Source organism: Macrotis lagotis, chromosome 3, assembly GCF_037893015.1.
Source record: "Macrotis lagotis isolate mMagLag1 chromosome 3, bilby.v1.9.chrom.fasta, whole genome shotgun sequence".
NCBI lineage: Eukaryota > Metazoa > Chordata > Mammalia > Peramelemorphia > Peramelidae > Macrotis > Macrotis lagotis.
Genome location: NC_133660.1, coordinates 15848863 through 15866115, shown reverse-complemented (window position 1 = coordinate 15866115; position 17253 = coordinate 15848863).

The window sequence follows — 17253 nt, the reverse complement described above, 5'->3', positions numbered from 1 at the left end:
AAGCCATTGTCTATTCTTCTAATCCCAATATCTTTTCTCTGTTAATTATTTGGAATGCACCCTGTCTTTATCTTATTTGTACATATCTATCTCCATGTTGCCTTCCTCTCCAGAATTTGAGATCTTAGAGGGAAAGCACTGTTTTTCCCCCTTGCATCCTCAGTGCATAGTCAGTGACTGGCACATAGTAGGTGTTTAACAAATGGTTCTCAACTGGCCAGGTTGCAACTTCTTCAAAATCCTTTCTTTTGTAATCCAGGTGATATAGACATTGAATAATTTTAAAATAGCAAATATTTCTTTATCTGAGCACAATTAGACTGGAAAGGAATATGTTGTGAATTCCTCTCCCATTCATTTAGAATGAATATTAAGTAAAAACATTCCTTTGGGAGAGAAAATTGTGTTTTTAATAAGCTTTTGAGATGATTCACATTATTATTTCTATTATTCTATCCAAATGTTTCTCAGCATTATGATGCCTTAGGAACAAAGATGCAGATTTTCACAATGCATGCCTACTGAATTTGTTTTATTTCTTCTTCTTCTAGCACAATGCCTAACCAGGTCAGACTAGACAGAAACCACAGAGCCAAAGACCTTGCCAATCCTTGACCTCTAGTGGTCTTCAAGGTTTATTCCAAATTCATTGTTCTGCTCCTCAGTGGAAAACTATGTTCCTCAATCTCAATCTTGAAAATCAATTATTTTATTTTATTTTAGCTTTAATTTATGGAATAAAACAAACTTTATTAGTACACTAAAAAGATGATTGCACATGAAATTGCAAATATATTATGTACAACTTGCAATGACTTTTGACTATATAATAATCTTGTAATTTTTTTCTTCATCCCCCTCATCCTTGGAGTTGGTTATCATTTCCAGATTGTGTAGAACCATTTCATTTCTGCTTGTAGACTAAACAGAGGAATGGGTGGGGAGAGGAGAATACAAGGTCTCCAGCCTACATGACTCAGATATGGAACATCTTCAGGTCTGACACCTTGATCTCACAAAGAAAAATGAAAGTTGAGAAATAAAGAATTGTAGAAATGATGAAAACATGGGTTAAGTATGTGGCAAGCACTGAACTTAGTTTCTTTTTTCCATTGTAATGAAATTATCTCACAGCAACCAAGAAAGGTGGGTGCTATTCTTATCTCCATTTTACAGTTGAGTAAACTGAGGCAGACAAATGTAAAATAATTCATCAAGAATTATAAAACTAATATATGGCTAAGGTTTGTTTCACACTCTCCCCTTTTTCAGACCATTTTATGATTTCTGAATAGACCATTGAAGTAGACGGAGATGAACACAAGTATGCCAGGCCCCCTTGTTCCCACTGTCCAGATTAGGTCATATTAGTATTAAATATGGGTATATGACAATTACAGTGACTACATCTGGGGACACAAATGGATTTCCTCCTAATTTGCTGCATTCATGACTGTGCAAATGGCTGCATTATAATCCATTGACTCATTGAGAAAAGGAAGAATCTGTCATCATAACCTGAACTTTGTACACTGTTTTTTTAGTTTCTGTCAGTTAATTTAAAAGTTAAAAAGTTCCAATGCACCTGCAATATGTTTATATTTCCATCCAGATGTCTGTCTAACTTCCCCAAAGCAGACTTGATGCTCATTGGGACAAAGGAGCCTTCAGGCTACCTACCCTCCATGCTTCTGAATTCATAGGAACTTTGTATACCAGGTTCTCATGAGTATAAATCTAATGCTTTTGGCCAAGGGTTGTTGTAAACTTGGCAAAACAAAGAAGAGATATTGTAGTATCTCTTAAAATCATGATTTTAGAGCTCAGTTCAGTTTGCCTGAGATTCTGAATGCATAAATTAGAACAGGTTCTAAAGTCTCTTCCTCAGTTGATGTAGCCACCCAAGGCTTGAACCCTTTGAGTTATCTCAGATGCCCCTTCCTCTCAACACCCAAATCCAGTCCATTGTCAAGCTCTGGAAGCTCAGCTTTTCTGTTTCCTTTTCCATTGTAAAACCCTAGTGACTGGGCTCAGATGAACCACACACCTTGCTATTTAAAAAACTGGGAGCTTGGGTTAGAAGTCATTGTCACTGATTTCAAAAGATCATGGAGTATGGAACAAGTGAAACTTGAGAAAGGCAAACAGAGAGTAGAATTTGTACCATATAAGGACCTTATGTTCACCCAAGGCAGCTAGGCAGATAGATGGTGGACTGAAGAGAATGCTGGGCCTGGAGTCAGGATGACCTGAATTCAAATCTAGCCTTGGAAATTTACAAGCATGTGACTCTAGGCAAGTCATTTAATTTCTATTTGCCTTAGTTTTCTCAAATATAAAATGAGAGTAATAATGGCATCTACTTCATAGAGTTGTTAGAAGGATCAGATAATATAGGAGGAGTTATATAAATGCTTATTCCCTCCCTCATGTCAATTCCTAGACAACCATCTCAGATTTCCTGTTAAAGGTATGGCTAAAGAATTCCCTAAATTTCCACTTATAGATGGTAACCACAAAGAAGCCATAGGCTTCATGGTTAATAGGTCATGCCCAAATTGATAAGTAGATAGATAAGACCCTATGTGTCAGGCACTCTTCTAAGCAGAGGGATGCACAAAAAGTAAGCAAGATGATACCTGTTTCCTAAGTATTACTTTCTAGTTGTGAAATGTTAATAAATACATAAGAGGAGCTGGGCAGGGGAGTCCTAGTGTGATGATGCCTGGGGAAGTAGAAATTAGCACTCTTCACCAGTCAAGAAACATGCATTCCAAGTTGGAGTCCAAGATTCAGATGGTGGACAGAGACAAGGAAGTGGTTCTCAGTACAGGTACATAGTGCGCAGATGACTGGGAAGTGGGGGTTGGGGGATTCCTATCCTCCTTTCCCTTGCATTTCCATACTCTTTCCTCTCATCCTTGTAAACAAAAGAAGGCCATAGGCTAGACAATATTTGAGCTTCGTGGATATGGGTCTCATTGAATGAGTAGATTGCTCATGAATCATTGATGGGTTGCTATTATCTCTAGCTCAGTGTTACTGGGGTAGGGTTTGTCTATTCAAATGACCAAAATTTTTTGTTTGTTTCCATAGATGTAGTGCAGAAGAGAAGTTGATGTTGAGGTCCCCTTGGGCTTATATGTAGGGGATATGAAGAATATCTGTGTTCCTCATTTATATTTAGTGTATACATCTTGGTATTCTGGTTTTAAATCTTCTTGTTGTAATTCAGTTAATTTCAGTCTTGTCCAATTCTTTGTGATCCCATTGAGGACTTTCTTGGCAAAAGATACTGGAGTAATTTGTCATTTCCTTCTCCAGCTCATTTTACCCATGAGTATCCTGAAGCAAATGGAGTGAAATGACTCACCCAGGGTCAGAGTTTGTAAGGTCTGTAGCTTGATTTGAACTCTGATCTTCCTGACTATAGGTCAAGCTTACTTATCCTGTAAAAACTATAAGTACTTCTATAGCAAAGATGGACCCTCCCTGTTGTACCTCCAAGACCTCTACCCATTACCCATTACCCATAAGATTGCCCATTAAATAAAGTTCTATTTCATAAAATTGGTCTAAAGCTAAACATTGGATGAAATATTGTTACTGGAAACCATCATTAGATTGTCCCCTGATTCCAAGGACTAGTCAAAGACTGCTTTAGCCTCATCCTGCTCCAAAATAGGTAGATGGCCTAGAATGTAACAATAAATGACCCTGAATAGAATAAGAATATGGACTGGAGAAGCATATAGTGCAGGTCATTTTGGTTTAGTTGTGCACATCTCACATAGAACTTGCTTGTCACTTGAGAGTGTCAGCTACAGAGAAGAGATTGTGGAGTGTCAAAGACACAGCTACCTCTTATTGCTCCCAAAACTAGAGTGAGAATGTTTTATTCATGTCTTCTCAAAATGCACATAGATTTGGAAAGAGTAGATATTCCTGGGAGAGGTGATGTGGTCTGTAGGAGCGAGCCCTTGGACAAGAAAGCTGATTCCTTAAAAAACATGGAGATAGCAGCTGGTGATGTCAGATGCAATTTTTAGAAGCCAATGACTAAGCATGCCTTACTTTTGCCCTAGTTTTCAACTTAGCAATTGATATTTTTCTTTCATCTCTAGTAAATATTAGAAGTAACAAGTCATCTATCTTTCTCTCACCTTTGTTTTTTCTGCACCCACAACACAGATATATCTCTCTATCTCTGTCTATCTGTCTGTCTCTATTTCTATCTCCTAACAACTCACAGATATACATGACCAGCTGGCTACCATCTATCTAACATGTGTATATTTGTCTATCTATATTCCCTCCCCCTAGAGTCATTCACGTGTTCTTAGGTTCCAAGTATTTCGGTATTCTTCAGTTCCAAGCAGATACATTTGCTTTGGAGGCTTTTCAGAAGGCATCATTCTTAAAGCCCCATAATCATATATTTGTCCACATTTCAAGCCAGAGCCACCCTACTCACCATTTCTCTGTTGACTGGGATTTCCATATGCTGCATGTGGAGTCAAGGCAAGACTGTTGGGCTAACATATCTTTGGTTTATTATGTCACCAATATTTTTAAACACTTAAACCAGTTCTGTCAACTCACGATCTGTCAGTTGTGGAAAATGGATGGCAGTTGTCACCTGTCTCACCCCAGTGGATGATTATATCTCACACTCTTATCTGCCACCCATCCTTTCCAACACCACCTGCATCATAGTAATAGGATGGCAAGAACTTATGAGTCAACCTCAAATAGTGGCAAAAATATCAACTCTCTGGGTTCCTTGTAGAACAATGGTGTTCAAGACCCGTGCAGGCAACAGATAAGACATTGTCAAAATTGACTTGGAAGGGTTCTCTGTCAAACCAATGTATGAACTCTGGAAACCCAATGAGTCTGATGATGCCAAGAGCATCGGATTGCCAGGTCATTTCCTTTTTAATATCTCTCTTCACAAGACCTCATGTACCCAGGGTAGGTTGACAATATTTTACAAAATAAATGGGTCATCCAGTCTACTCCCATGGGGCTGCCTGTTGTGGTAAATGAATGTTAGACTGGTTCAGTGCAAGGTAAAGTGAGACAAGTCCATCTTTCCACCATAGATGCTAAAAATCTCATGAAGATGTTGCAACATCAAATGATGCAAATTGAAAAATGCCTGCCATGCTTTTGGAGGCTTCTTAGTTTGAAAGTGAGAAATAGTGGGGCAGCTAGGTGGCTCAGTGGATAGAACACCAGCCCTGGAGTCAGGAGTACCTGAGTTCAAATCTGGCCTCAAATACTTAATAATTACCTAGCTGTGTGGCCTTGAGCAAGCCACTTAACCCCATTGCCTTGAAAAAAAAAAAAAAAGAAAGAAAGTGAAATCTATAGATGACAAATTGTGGAACATATTTCATTAGGAGGAAATAATTGGACAAACTGAAAAGAAATTATGGTTCTTAAAAACAATGGACGTAGTCAGAGCTTCAGAGTTGCAAAATTGGTGAGACTCGGAGGAGCTGAAGTTGAAACTATTGAACTTGAACTTAGATAGGTCCTGACAAATGGGCAGGATTTCAAGGACAAGACCTACAAAGGTTGTATATTTGTATCCAAGAGTCAGTGAAAAGAAGAACAGAGACTTTTCACTATCCACTGAGGTGCAGGATTTCTTTGTCCCTTTTTTCCCCTTCTGTAAGAACTCCTAGAGAATATCTGCAGAATTTCTTCATATCAATAGCTAAACCAATAAAAACCAAATGATTACCTCAAGAGATGTTGAAAAAGCTTTTGGCAAAAATACAACGCCCATGTCTATTAAAAAACTCTACAGAGAATAGAATAAGATGAAGTTTTCCTTAAAATGATAAGCAGTATCTATCTAAAATATCAGCAAGTGTTATATGCAATGGGAATAAGCTAGAAGCATTCTCATTAATATCAGGGGTGAAAGAAGAATGCCCATTATCACCACTATTATCCACTACTATTTTGGAAAGGTTAGCTTTAGCAATGGGAAGGAAAAGAACTTGAAGAAATTGGAACAGACAATGAAGAAACAAAACTCTTACTCTTTGCAGATAATATGGTAGTATTCTTAGAGAATCCTAGACAATCAATTCGAAAACTACTTGAAACATTAACTTTAACAAAATAACAAATATAACATAAATTCACATCAATCATTGGTATTTCTATATACTACCAATAAAGTCCAGAAGCAAGAGATAAAAAGAGAAATTCCATTTAAAGTCACTGTAGAAAACACAAAATACTTGGGCATCTACCTGTCAAGACAAATCCAGAAATGATATGAACATAATTACAAAACATTTTACACACAAAGTCAGATCTAAACAATAGGAAAAAGTTAATTGTTCATGAGTAAATTGAGTTAATATAATAAAAAAGACAAGTTTATCTAAATTAAATTGCTTATTCAGGGCCATTCCAATTAAACCACCCAAAATATTTTAAGGAACTGGAAAAAATCAAAACAAAATTCATTTGGAGGGACAGAAGTTCAAGAATACCAAGGGAATTAATGGAAAAAATGCAAAAGAAGGAGATCTAGCTGTACCAATCTAAAACTATAATATAAAATAATAGTCATCAAACTGTTTGGTTTTGGCTAAGAAATAGAATGGAAGACCAGCAGAATAGATTAACTGAAAAAGAAAAGTAGTGAATGACCATAATAGCCTAATGACACTATCTGTATCTAAATAGAATTATGGATAGAATAATTTTACATCCATATATTCATTTGTGTTTGATGGTAGCCATCTCTAGCAAGGAGAAAGAAAAGAAAAAATTTTACATAACAATTTTATTGTATATTTGAAAGGAATAGCAAGTTGTACATAGTAAATTTGTAGTTTCATATACTGGCATCTTTATTGTATTATGCTATTGAAAATATTTGTTTTATTCCCTAAATTAAAAGTGAAATTAAAATTATTTTTTTTTAAAAAGAAAATTGTTTACATGTCCAGGAGATGAATCCTTGCCAGAACTAAGACTGCAAGAATCAGAATTTTTAGGTCTTGTTTATTAGGAGATACTTTTGCTGTTGCTTCTTCAACATGAGGAAACCCTTCACAGCTCCAAGTACCAAGTTCATGATACACAAGTTGCTGGACCTAATGTTCTTCATAGCTTGGGCCATCCTTTTGGTTATAAACTCCTCTGAAGCCAATGCTGTTCATTCAAGATGCTAGACAGAGCCCATATGGGAAAGCCATCTAGTGTGATTGCTTATATGACCAGGGGTTCAGGATTGTCTCCACAGCATCATGAAGTATGAAAAGAAGACTTTATGTTAATATGCTTCATAACTGAGACACATGCAAAGAACGATAACACAGTGAAACCCATCAGTATTGACTTTGCTGTTGGTTTCCTAGTCCTGTCCATACTGAGACCCCTAATTTAGAGCCTTAAATTGGAAACACTCCTTTCTTGCCTTCCTTGTGGCCTTTGGCATAGTCTGATTCCCCTGATTCAGTTTCTTTGGAAATGACTCATTTGTCTGATCATTAGGACTTTTTTCATATTATTGTAAATCTTTTTTGCAGAAATATTGAAAGAACAATCTGATTGTTGGTATGGGAGTTGTTTGGGGTGTTCCCTGTTCATTGGTCCTAGAATTTCTCTTCTCTCTGCTCTATTAGAAAGCTGTAAGTCTAGGAATCTTGGGAATGGGACGGCAACTAATCAGAGTAGCAAGGACATCAGGCTTCGGGTGAAGAGTATGGAAGGAAGGGAGAAGAAGGCCGCACCCGCCAGGAAACAGAAATAGCAGGCTTAAGGAAGGAAATCATTGTACTTTCCATAATGCATCAAGATTTACAGAGAGAAGGATGCCAGATTGGGTCTGAGATATTGAATAGAAAATTCACTTTCAAAAATAAGACAGGATGAGCTATGACAAACAGAAGGCAAAATCATTTCAAAAAAACCCATGAGGAAATAGAAAATGAGGAAATGCAATAGCTCCCAGTATTGTAAACTTGACATTTGTTCACTGGGAAGAGAAGCAACTATAAGTTACTTATGAACTGAAGCTCAAGGGTAGTGGATAGGTACAAACATGGAAAGAGGCCATAAATGGACAGATTTTTTTTCTTTCTGAGCACTCAAAGACAAGGACATGGCTTCTCCCCAGGAACATAATCAGAAGGTCAAGTAAAGCAGAAGAATTGACTGAGTGGGTCAAAGAATATTCAGAGTATTGAGTACTGCTATATATCAAGTTTACCATTGGGGAATGGATAAGCTCAACTTAGAAAAAATAAAATCCAACCAATTTTGCTGAACACAACTCTTGTTTCATTAAAATAAAAAGTGGCTCAGCTGTACACAACTGAAAAACTTGACTGAACACATGCACAGATCAGAGTCAGTGGTTAATACAATAAAAAGTGGAGAAGAAATGACAAATAATAAACTGAACCTGACCCTACCTAGAGTATCAAGAGTAACAACAGTTAATACTTTGTCGATCTAGTCTCCAGCACCTCAACAGGCTCTCTAAGTCAGCATATCAGAATAACAGTAGGGGAGGAAGCCAATTTTCATAGGTACACTGGACAGAGATGTGGCTTAGAGCAGTGCCAACTTGAAACACTCAGAGTAATAGGAGGAGACAGAACCAGATCAACTCTCAGGGGCCTACACAGACTATGCAGGGGATTTGCAAGCGGCATACTCTTCAACATCCAACTAAGGCCCTTAGATGGGGGGGAGGGGGGTAGAGCATTTGCCTAACACAAAGTTCCATTCTTTCTACTAAGCCAAAAATTAAAAATAAACAAAAAAAGCATCAAACATAAAGAAAAAATAATGTTTAAAAATAAAAGACAACATACAATTCAAGCAACTCAACTCAAATAACCTATGGAAATAATGTGTGAATGCAATACAATGAATATGAAATCAATAAAGATTAAAATATTTCTAAAATAATTTTAACTACTATAAACCAAATATCTGTCATCAACAAAGTCTAAAAACCATTCGAGCTAGCAAACATTTGATCTTCTTACAAAAAGAGAGATGTGGTCCAAAAAGGACAAGTGTAAGTTAGATTAAAAACTTGTTTCTGAGAAATCTTACAACACTAGATTGTGGAAGTTTGTGATTGATAATTCTTCATAAAATATTGAGAAATAGCAGAAGTGAAACCAGTTAAAAGAAATCTTGAGAGATAAAACTAAAAAAAAATCCTAAGATATTTGATGATGAAATAGCAAGGATAGTAACAAAATGATGAAAAATGTAAAAGACCTGCAAAGATTAAAATAAATTTGTTTCACCACCCGGGACAAGGTAGTCATTGTATTAGGATTGAAATATCAATCTCATATATGTTGGATGACAACAGTACTGAAGAAAACCAAATTAGAAATTGCTCATGAACCAAAGTAGATAGGGAAGAAGTCCATGCCATAGTTGACATATTACAGAAATTGAGTTCTTTTTAAAAAATCAACTGTTATTTTTTTTTAAATGAAAACAGACTTTTGGTAATTCACAACTCATATATTTTCTCATCTCTAAAAAATCAAGAGATAAATCCAGAGAAAATAATTGCACAATAATTCCAAATAGAGCCTCAGAGAAAGAAAAAATTTGGCTATGAAGATACAAAGAGTGAATGAAACAAATATAACAAGAGTAAGAAAAAAGAGATAGAAATTCAAATGAAAACTAAAACTTCAGGAAAAAATGAAAGAAGAATAAAAGTCTTTGAAGAAAGTGTAGAAAAATTTGTCCAAGTAATGACTCCCTGAAAAACAGAATGAAAAAAGTAAAAATCAATGATTCCAGGAAACCACAAGAAATATTAGAACAAAGTCATTGTTTTGTCCTTAATTCTCAAAGAAAAAACAAGATATCAGGGACATGATGCCTTGACAAGCACATGAATTGAATTTGAATGAAGGGGTGTTGTGCTAAATCACAAGCCCTAATTTCTCCTTCAGAGCCGTCTGTGTTTTTTGGTCATGTATGAATCAAGACAACTGGAGATGGACCTGAATGTGAGGCAATCAGGGTTAAGTGACTTGCCCAAGGTCCCACAGCTAGCAAGTCTCAAGTGTCTATGGTCAGATTTGAACTCAGTTCTCCCTGATTTCAGGGCCTATGCTCTATCTACTGTGCTAACTAGCTTGTCCCAAAACAAAGTCAACAGTCTGAAAGAATACCTAAGGCGGGTATTCTTAATCTGGGATCCATGCACCTCTAAAAGGTCTAAATGAGATTTTAAGGGGTCTGTGAAATCTATCATAATTTTAAAATATGTTTGGATGAATGTACATAGGTATACTCATCTTTCTATATATTTTGATTTCATACTTTTGAAAACATGATTCTGAGAAGGAGCTACTATGCTTCCCTAGATTGGCATCTGAAAGGGTCTAAAACTCAAAGAATATAAGGAAACCGGGGCAGCTAGGTGGCACAGTGGATAGAGCATCAGCCCTGGAGTCAGGAGGACCTGAGTTCAAATCCAGCCTCAGACACTTAATAATTACCTAGCTGTGTGGCCTTGGGCAAGCCACTTAACCCCATTTGCCTCGTAGAAACCTAAAAAAAAAAAGAATATAAAGAAACCCTGATCTATCATAAACTGCTGAGTTAGAAAACAGTGGAGGAGAAAGAATTTTCACAATCATTGTACTCCGTGTTTCAAGTAGCTCTTTTCATTTTCATTTTCATTTTCATTATCAGTTTTCATTTCTCAGGCAAGGCTATACTGTCCCTTATTCTCTACCCTTTCTATACTTCTGAATGCTACTGTACATTGGGAAATCATAAATACCCCTTCTGTATACAGAAGTGGAAATATTTCATGATAGTATTTTTAATTCTCAGAGAAAGTAATCTGCCATATGCAGATGAACCCTAAAGAAAATTCATTATAACTTTCTATCTCTTAATATAAACATGCATTTCTGACATGGAATTATTCATTAGTATCTCTCTTTTCTTTTCCCTTCTCAGTGAGATTCCCATTCTCTATTTCTCTAATCCAATCCCCTTCTTTCCTTTATTTTTTCTCATCCTACCCAACCCTTCACTCTTATAAAAGGAATTAAGGAATTGTTATTCCTTCATTGTTTCCCTATGAATTCAATAAGGTTGTATTGTCCACGATATCCTCTCCTGCAAATTCTGGTGAAATAATCCTATGTTTTTATCAGGATTGCTTTTCCTTCATATTGTAAAGTCTTTTCCATGAAAACTGGCAAAACCTGCTGATTATAAATAACATTGTGAAGTTTAACTATCACATGTCCTGTAATTTGAGATATGCATTTGTGTGCACATGTTGTGAATGTGTGTAGAGAGAGAGAGAGAGAGAGAGAGAGAGAGAGAGAAAGCATGTGTTGGTGGCAATATTTGGATCTAATCACTCAATGCATCTGAATGCTCTGAATCATTGTGTGTATTTTTCAACCCTTTGTTTACACCCTCCACTGTTATTTGAATTTTTTCACCTGTCATGTTCTTTTAGTGACTTGTTATACATAAATTGTCTTTATGTTTCTTGCCTTCCAAGTCATTGTGCCTTATGTAGAATTCATGTGTCCTCTTGACTTTGAGCTCTTTCTGTTTCTCTTCTGCCAAGTATTCTTCCACTTTATTATTTGTATTTGCCAAAATTGTCATCAATGGCTATATCCATTTCTTTTTAAATTTTTTTTTTATTTATTTAAGGCAATAGGGTTAAGAGATATTTGCCCAAGGTCACACAGCTAGGCAATATTAAGTGTCTGAGGCTGGATTTGAACTCAAGTCCTCCTGTCTCCAGGGCCAGTGCTCTAGCTCTATCCACTGTGAGACCTAGCTGCCCCTCCCCCCTCCAACCCACTGTATCCTTTTCTTTGAATAGATATTTCATCTTGGATTTGGTTTTTTTTCCTACTCTGGTTTTGTGTGTGTCTATATTTAAAATTTCTGTTTCAAAGAGTGTTGATTTGGGGGGGACCCATAATTTTCATGACTTGTTTTATAAATGTTATTTCAAAGGTAAAGCTTAGATTACAAAAGCAGCAATCTAGATAAACTCTCTCAATACTCCCCAACATTCTTAAAGCAATTCCTAAATCAAATTTGGGAGTGGTAGAGCTAACAGAAGATGAGGGTGAGATATTTTTCCAGCCTAAAAGGTTTAGAAGGTTAGCAGAAGTCTATGACACTGGGTAGAGGGCATGTAAGAGAACTGAAGTCTTATCTGATTAAAGACCAGAATGCAGAAGAAGAGAGCAGTGATCACAACTCTCCTAAGCATCATGCCACCTTGGAAACATCAAAAACTTGTAGACCCCAGAATTAGCTCTGAAAATAGCAGCATCATGAAGCTAGAAGTTTGGTACAGTGCATTCCCACCCTCTAGGTGAATGTAAAAATCAAAATTAAGAAGTAGACTGGGAAAATAAACAACAAAAAAGTACTTGAACATAAATAGCAGAAAAAACCTAGTCACAGACTCAGAAGAGAGTAATGTGGTGGGAACTATGAAGTCTAAAGGAAAAATACTAAATGGACACAAAATCAACAAGAATTCCTGGGAGAGGGAGGGAGGAAGGGAGGAAGGGAGGGAAAGAGAGAGAGAGAGAGAGAGAGAGAGAGAGAGAGAGAGAGAGAGAGAGAGAGAGAGAGAAATTAAGTAGAAGAAAAATTGAAAGGGGAATGAGAAAAATGAAAGAAAATTATGAAAAGAGAATTAACAGTTTGTTAAAAGAGGCTCAAAAATATTGAAGAATATAATTCCTTTAAAAAACAGAATTAGTCTAATAGTTTAAAAAAGAAAGCACCAAAGAAAAAATCACTAAAAAAAGAACTCATTGAAAGGAGAATTGGCTAAATATAAAAAGAACTGTGAAAGTTCTCTGAAGATAAAATTTCTTAAAAATTAGGATGGGGAAAATTGAAGACAATGACCAAATCTTCAAGAAACAATAAAACAGTAAAAAATGAAGTAGATACATGATGAAAAATAAAAGAAAATATGAAATTTCTTTTTCAAAAAACAGCTAACTTAAAAATAGCTCAGAGATAATTTGATATTGGTCTACTAGAAAGGCATGGAAAAAATAGCCTATTTTTATAATTTCAAGAAATTTAAAAGAAAACTGTCCCCAGTATCTTCCATCCTAATGGTAAAATATACATTGAAAGAATCCACTGATCACTTCCTGAAAGAGATCTCCAAATGAAAACTACCAGGAATATTTTAGCCAAATTCCAGTCTCTTTGTATAAAGCAGAAAGGTGATGTTTTGCAGATTTATGCAGATTTGTACACTGCATCTCCTAAAGAGTGAGGGTCTTTTAATTTCAAGGCTGCAGCCACCATCTTCAGTGATCTTGAGTCTAAAAATATAAAATCTGACACTGTTTCCATTTCTTTTCCCCACTGTTTATTAGCAAGGGATGGGTCTAGTTGCTAAGATCTTTGAGTTTTTTTGATGGGGATTTTTTTATGTTAAGCTTAAAGCCAGTTTTTTCCACTCTAATCTTTCACCCTCATCATGAAACTCCTTAGTTTTGTGTTTCATGTGCCATCAGATGGGTATCACCTGCATATTTGAGATACTTGATATTCTCCTCCCTTATGTTAACATTTGAGTCACCCAGTCTGGGATTTTGCATAATGTCTTCCACCTGTAAGTTAAATGAAGAAGTTGACAATATGCAGCCTTGTCATACTACCTTTCCAACTTTAAATCAGTGTTGGGTTCTAATTGTTGCTTCTTGCTCCACATCCAAGTTTCTCAGATTACATGTAAAATAATTTGGTACTGGGCAGCTAGGTGGCATAGTGGATAAAGCACCGGCCTTGGAGTCGGGAGTACCTGGGTTCAAATCTGGTCTCAGACATTTAATGATTACCTAGCTGTGTGGCCTTGGGCAAGCCACTTAACCCCATTTGCCTTGGAAAAACCTAAAAAAAATAATTTGGTACTTCCAGCTCTCTGAGTACTTGCCCCATTTTGGTTGTGGTTCACACAGTTAAAGGCTTTAGTGTAGTCCATGAAGCAGAAGTAGATGTGTTGTTGGTTTTTTCTGAATTCCCTTGCTTTCTCCATCATCTAGTAAATGTTGACAATTTGGTCTCTAGCTTCTCTGCTTCTTTGAAAATCAGCCTGTTCTTTTGGTAAGTCTTGGTTCACACAGTGCTAAAACCTCATTATTTATACTTAATATTTATTTCTATACATGAATGTGTGTGTATACACATACACATTTATACCAACACATATATTTCTGAATATATATAGTGGTGTGAAGATTCTCTCCCCACATGCAGTATGGGGGTGTCATTGTGTGACTCAAAGAGAGAGACAGAATGAACATCCCTACCCCTTCTCTCCCCACTTCCATTCAGTCACTACAGTGATTTTCCTAAGGTATATGTCCAACCATGTCTATCTCCTACTCAGCAAATTTCAGTGACTCCCTATTACTTCCAATATCAAATCTACAATTTTTTTTGCTTCTCAAGTGCTTCATAACATGCTGTTCTTCTTCGATAGTATTCTCTTCTCTCCCTGTAATCCAATTATATAGACCTCATTGCAATTCCTTGCTAAAGCCATTCCACCTTCAGACTGTGAGCATTATTATTGCTAATCTTCCATGTTTGGAGTGTTTATGTATACTTGATAACTTTCCTGGTCTCCCTAAAAATGGTTTCCTTGTATGAGAAGGTTTTGTAGTTCCCCTCCTTTCCTTCCCCCACCTACCTACCTTCTTACTCCTAGTGACTTTCTTCTGTTGAACAACTCCAATTTTCCCCCATGTTTCTCTGGTTTGTATGTAAACTATTTGTTATTGTCTACTATACTATATTAGACTTTGAGTTCCTTGAGAGTATGGACTATCTTCTGCCTTTTTTGTTATGATCTATAACACTTAATACTGTGCTTTAGACAAAGGAAGTCATTAATAAGTGTTTATTCACTGTATGACCCCAAATGTATCACTATTTTCTACATCAGTCTAGTCCTTAAGCCCCTTGCAATCTGTTTTGATGGATGACAGGAGAGGGGTGTGAGGAAAACAGGATGAAGACAAATTGTGGACCTGTAGGTAAATATAACAAAGAGGTGAAGTAATCCAAAGGGCTTAGAGGGAGAGATGCTATTAATACATATGGCACTTGGAGACCACGACAATCTGCAAATTTTTTAAAAGGAGCTACAATGTAAACTGGCATTCCCCATCTTGCACTTGTGCAATTTCATCTAGTCAGATCTGGCCCACTTTTTAATTTTACAAGATCATTTGGGATCCTGATTGTGCCAATTCAAGATGTTACCTAATCACTATGGAATCAATTCATATGGAGACACCCAAATGAAAATTTCACAAAAATTGAGGAGAATATTTGACTAGAAAATGTAGTAGTCTAACCATGGAGCAAGAATGGACACACTCCTGGCAGCCTAAGGAATGGAAAATACCAAAAATTGGTATTGAGAATAGTTCTCTAGCTTAGTACATAGAGCAATGGACCAGGAGCTAGTAGGATGTATTAGATATGTGACTTATTCTCTGGTTGCTTCATTTTGTTTCTTCATCTGTTAAATGGGAATAATAAAAGAATGTAATTTCCATGATTTGATTTTTTTAAACTTTAAACAAAATTCTCTATACACATGAGCTATTACTATTATCTGTGGAAAAATTTTCAGAGGACAAAAATCTCACAGAATTAGAGATGGTATGAATGAAGTGTGATCAGCATTCATGGAAAAATTAACCTCATCCATAGGGCCCTAGATTCTTCCAAGTGGAAAGACAATTTATTGACCTATTGATGTGATTGTCCACTCTATTCTTTCTTTGTGTAATCTATTAAGGAAGAGGATTTGTCTTCCTTATGCAAAGCATTGAACATATTGCAGATTGAATAATAAATATGAACAACTTTGAGTCACATTTGCTCCATTTTTTTCTCCACTGATGTTCAGTTCATCAAAGGCAATAGTAAATAGAGGGTTGGCCCTGAAGTTAGAATGACCACAGACCATATCCTAATCATCATAATTCCTGTCTGCTGATTCTGGGCACATCCATGCCAATCTGCTCTACATTTTCCTCACTTAGTGCTCCCAGAATGAATGAAATGTAAGTCTCTGTCTGTCTGCTATCTCTCTGTCTATCCATCTATCTTTGTTTTCAATTACCTTAGATGCCAACTAAATAAATGGACTTTCTGATGATGAGCTGGCACTGATAAGGAATATAGGAAAATTTCATCAGTGCTAAAATCCTTAGGGATATCTTACTTAGCTACATTTATGTTGAAGCTGTATTAATTGTGGTTGAGAGTGTTGAAATAACTAACCACTCCTTCCTTTTTTTTTAACTCTAAGATAGGTAGTCAGTAGAAATCAAGAATTTAGGAGGCTTCTTTATTGTGGATAAGAAGGGTTCACTTTTCTCTGCTTATTTGAGTCATATGAACTATATGAACTAAGTTCAGTTGATGTAGTTTTCTGATCATTAATGGCACCTGTCTTATATCAAGCTAACTGAAAAACCCCTTGAGAAGATCTTCTCACAGTCCCCACAGTCACTGGAGCCTTCTCCATAAAGGTTACCTTCCATGCTCCACATTTATCTTGTAAATGCCTCTATGTTTATATCTCTTCCTATTCCAAATGTGAGCTCCATGAGTGCAGGGAGCATCTTTACCTCTCCTTGTACCCCTAGGACTGTCCTCAGATCCATAACTGGCACATAGTAAGGGTTTAATCAGGACTTGTTGACTGATTGACTGGACTCCTTGAGATTCACCAAAGATTTCTTCCCCAGAGAGCTTTTTTTTTCTTAAGATATCTGGTTTTTTTCCTAAATTAAAGGGAATAGTCCTTGAACTTTGTTGAAACTCCATAGCTCTTTATCTGGATACAGATGGTACTCTCCATCGCAGACAGCCCAAAATTGTTCCCGATTGTGGCACTGATGGAATGAGCAAGTCCTTCAAGGTTGAACATCACCCTCATGTTGCTGTTATGGTATACAGTGTTTTTCTGGTTCTGCTCATCTTGTTCAGCATTAACTCATGCAAATCTGTCCAGGCTTCCCTGAAATCCTGTCCCACCTGGTTTCTAATAGAACAACAGTGTTCCATGACATACATATACCACAGTTATCTAAGCCATTCCCCAAATGAAGGACCTTTACTTGATTTCCAATTCTTTGGCACCACAAACAGGGCTGCTATACATATTTTTGTACAAGTGATGTT